This window comes from Montipora capricornis, chromosome 9 (assembly GCF_036669925.1).
Source record: "Montipora capricornis isolate CH-2021 chromosome 9, ASM3666992v2, whole genome shotgun sequence".
Taxonomy (NCBI): domain Eukaryota; kingdom Metazoa; phylum Cnidaria; class Anthozoa; order Scleractinia; family Acroporidae; genus Montipora; species Montipora capricornis.
Window position 1 is genome coordinate 14,310,625 of NC_090891.1, and position 4,894 is coordinate 14,315,518.

Here is a 4,894-nt window from a genome sequence, read left to right on the forward strand (position 1 = left end):
TTTCCTCTCTGTGTAAATGCTTTTGCTTCATTCTGAAGTAAGATTTGTTCAATTCTGCAAGTTTCGGGTCTTTCTTTTTTTTTTTTTGGCGCTTTTTGAGTTATGGGAGGAACATGTGTTCGGAACCTATGGGAATCATGGATTTTATACGGAGTTACTAGGAGACTCACCGCCTTGGGCTGAGTCTCCCATATCTTATCTAGTCTAAGGCATTGTTTGCGGATGATCCTAGCGAGAATATATTACTATTATTATTATTATTTTCAATTTTGAATCTAATAAGGTTGCAAGATGCTTGGACGGCCTATGACAGAAGAAATAAAAACGAAAGAAGAGAGAAAGAGGACGAGAACGTAAAAACGGTACACCAGTAATAGCTTAAAGTTGGTGGAAGAGGTTACTCCACAAATTCTTTTCTTTCACACTAAACCGTTTGTTATTCTACGGATTGAGTTATTTCAAGTGGATGCATATTTTTAAAAAATGGTTTAGTCGTTTTTTCCTTTGTTCAGGAATGAAACTCGAATTTTTATTCTCAACTGGAATTAAATAACAATCATCTGTACTCTTTTTGAACAGAAATAATTGATTTGTTTGCTGGTTTGTTTGGCTTTAAAGTGCGAACGAACTAGAAGTCTTTTACTCCGTTTGCCTAACTTCTTTTCAATTCGATGTGCCTCGGCAGTGATAAGAAAATTTTGCCCTTATGTTATAAACACGTAATCGCAATGAGTTCTCGTAAAAGTAAGGAGAAATATCGCCAGCCTGTGTTTTCAGAAGTTTGTTTAGAGCACGTACAGCTAATTTGTTGCAGATCTTGTTTGAGGTTTGTCGTTTCCTGCCCATTCTGGTTCTAAGCCAAGCTGGCGTGTTTCAATGAAATACATCAAAATGTAAATGAAACTCTTGCGATTCAAGAAAAATTAATTGCCTAACTGGTGAATTCGACAGTAAATTTCGCTGGAAAAACCGATATCGCACTAATCCCTTCGTGATTCATGAGAAGGAGTCCGTGGAACGACTTCGGATGCACTCGGGCCACGTTCTCGGGGTCGTGGCGTCCGAGAGTCGACTCGCCCTGGGGCGAAAGTGGTATCTATGCGTGGGGCAGGTTGACAGGGTGACTGAGTTTGGTCCCAAGGGAATAAAACGTAGGAATGTTATGCAGTTAAAACTGTGCAAAGGACGCCCAATATGACAGAGGATGCCCAAATTGCGTCATGTCGTAAAGCTCGTCGAAGCCCCTCCATGCAGCGATGTATGATATAATGGAATAGCTTCACCTTTGACTTTCTTGGCCTGTCAAATGAGGTGAAACGTACACCCTTAAAGGACTTGTGGGGTAGGCTAGATAAGTGTTGATGAAGTGTGACCCTCGCTTTCAAGTAATAAATAAAATACAATACACTAATCCAATCACTTACAAACTAAAGGATCTCAGAGGTGAAGAGATACAAGGGAGTTTTTATGAACCTGAATTATAATTATTGGCATGCAGCCGATCAAGAGGTATTTAGAATCGATAAAACCATCCGGAGAGATTACTAAAAGAAACAAGCTTTGGTGAAGTGGAAAGGATATAGCGATGACTTTAACAGTTGGATACCAATAAAGGATTTGACGGATTTATGACGAATGTTTAAAAGAATATTATGTAACATATATTGTAGAACCCACAGTATATGCTGTAATCCGCTTCTGTCACCAGTAGCCAAAAATATGATTGTTTCTGGCTAAATTAAACGCATTTGAAAAAAATATTTCTTATTAATATATATAATGACTCTTTTAGAAAATTCAACAATTAAAATGCCATACATCAAGTTTACAGACGAAGAATGGGATAAAGCAACAGAGAGTCAAGTTTTGTCGACAACGCTTATCAGAACGACTATCCATAGTGCTGTAACCGAAGAACTTGTCGAACAGGGAAAAGATAAACTTTCAATAGCTATGATGGATTGTGACCAGGTAAGAACAACGGTGATATTTAGGAGACATCGTACAGATAGCAGGATCCCAGAAAAGTGCAAGACTTTTCAAGACCGTGTTATTTCTGTTCTTATTGAAGAACTATGGTGACGCAATGAAACGTACTAAATGACATAAAAAGTATAGTATATAATATATTGTAAAATGACTGAATCTAAAACACAAACAAATGCTTGTTCATCAGAGAGAAAAAGATATAGGGGTCAACATGGTCCTTATATGTATTTCACAGAACAAGAAAAAAAGCGAGCTTATACAGCAATTAAAACCAAGTATATGGTCAACAAAGTATGGCTTTGTCCAGATTGGAGCTGGGGTAATCATAACTATACCCTAGCTGGTGAAACACACCATTTGCAAACAAAAAAGCATTAAAGGAATGCTGCTAAGACGGATTAACACCAAATTTCTGTATAGTTCAAATGAGTTGTCAAATTTTATTTGAATTTTAAACGCACCCAACGTGGCTTAAAGAAAAAAAATAGTATAGTACATAGAAATAAATAAATCTGACTTTCAAAAACTCACCAGATCGCAACTCATCGCTCTGCTATTGCAGAAGAATGCTACGCAACACACCCTCAATATGTGTTTCAACTACTTTTCTTGTGTTTTGTAATTGAATTAAGGGGTCTTTATCGTTTTTAATGCTAATTTCATGATTTAGTGTATCCTTTTAAAGCTTTGTTAGGCTGCTCTATTTTAGTTCTTGGAAGTGGAACAGGCTTTTTAATAACCTGTTTTTTTAGTTCTTGGAGCTGGGATTGGCTTGTATCCATCCCTTAATTTTAGCGGTGGAAGAATTATATCATCTTCATAACCTTGAACCATTTGCTTGACACTCTTGCGAGGTTTCGGCATTGGTTTTTTGTATTGAGGGTAAGGGGGGGTGTTCTGTCCTCTACGAAAGGACTCAAATTTATTGAATCCTTGAAGGTGACATTCAAAACGCCTGCTGGGAATGATCAAGTCGTAATAAAGACAGCATATTTCAACAGTCAAGCTCAAACAAAAATAAATCAAACAGAAATTCCAGAAGCGTTGAAATTATCCAAACGACAGATATTAAACAAGGTAGCTCAATGGATCTCAGAGGGATCTGGATGGATGATTCGTTTGGTTGACAACCGTTACCTCAACGTATCAACCAATTAAAAGATCATCATATATCAAACTCCCAAATGAGCTACAGAACAGTGAAAAAGGATTAATAAACATAAAAAACGAGGACAATGAATGCTTCAGATGGTGTCATATCAGACATTTGAATCCACAAAACAGAGATCCACAAAGAACAAAAAAATCAGACAGAGCATTCATCCAAAATCCAGATTATGAAGGCATTACATTTCCAGTCACTATTAAACAGATCAACAAAATACAAAGACAAAACAAAATAAGAATAAATGTATTTGATTATGAAGAAAAACAACCTTTTCCAATCTGCGTCCAACGAAAAACAAACCGATAAAATAAATCTTTTATTGATTACAGAAGGCACAAAAACACATTTTGTGTTGATCAAAGATTTCAACAGATTTATGTACAATCAAACAAAACACAAAGAGAGGAAACACTTCTGCATGTTTTGTCTCCAGTGTTTTAGTTCTGAGGGGGTGTTGGCCGATCACAAAGAAAACTGTATCCAAATAAATGGCACATAAGCGATCAAAATGCCAACCAAAGATAAGAACATGATCTTAAAATACAATAATCAGCACAAACAGCTGCCTGCTCCATTCGTCGCATATGCCGATTTTGAAGCTATAACACAGAAAATACATGGTTGTAAGCCAAATGATTTTTCAGGCTTCTCGACGCAATAGAAATTTGCGCTCATCACTGCGAGGCAACATTGTTTCATTTCAAGCCAAATGATGATAAATCATATACTGAAGCTTATCAAAAGCATACAGACTGTGGTTACAGCTATAAAGTCGTTTGCTATTATGATGATAAGTACACAAAACCTATGCAGTTATAAATAGAGGCCCTAATGCTGTATACAAATTTATGGAAAAGATGCTTGAAGAGGTCAGTTAAAGATTGTAAAAAGGTTATGAAGTACAAATTCAACAAACCATTAAAAATGGCAACACAAGACGAGGAAATTTTCAAGAAAGCTGATGAGTGTCACGTTTGTGGTAAAAAATACTCAGCTAAAGATGTTAGAGTTAGAGACCATTGTCATATTACAAGTAAATACAGAGGTAGTGCACCGTGAGATTGTAATCTTAATTTCCAAGTGACGGATAAAATACCAGAGGTATTTCATAATCTTCGTGGGTATGATAGTCATTTTACCATGCAGGACATTGGTGCGATGGGGAAAAAATACACCTGCAAAAATAAGAAAGGAAAAGAGGTGTTAAATGAACATCAAAACCATCCCTAATAACATGGAAAAAGATATGGCTTTCATGATTGGTAATCATCTAACCTTTATTGACAGTTTTCAATTCATGAGTTCAAGTCTTGATAAACTAGTCAGCAACCTACCAAAAGCATCATTGAAATACACAGCACAAGAATTTCAAGATGACAAACTTAATTTGATGGCTAAAAAAGGAGTTTATTGTTATGATCACATGGACTGTTTGATAAATTTAATGAAACAGAACTACCAACAAAAGATAAGTTCTATAGCATTTTAAACGACGAGCATATTACAGATGAAGATTATGTATATGCGCAAAAGGTATATCATGTATCTTGACGTGAATAATCTGTATGGATGGGCTATGTCACAGTATCTACCAACTGGTGGATTTAGGTGGATGACAAAAAAATAGATTGAAAATCTAGACCTAGTTAAATATAAAGAAGATAGCCATAAAGGTTTGATACTAGAAGTTGATCTAGAAGACCCAGAAGAACTACATGACCTAGATAGATAGATAGA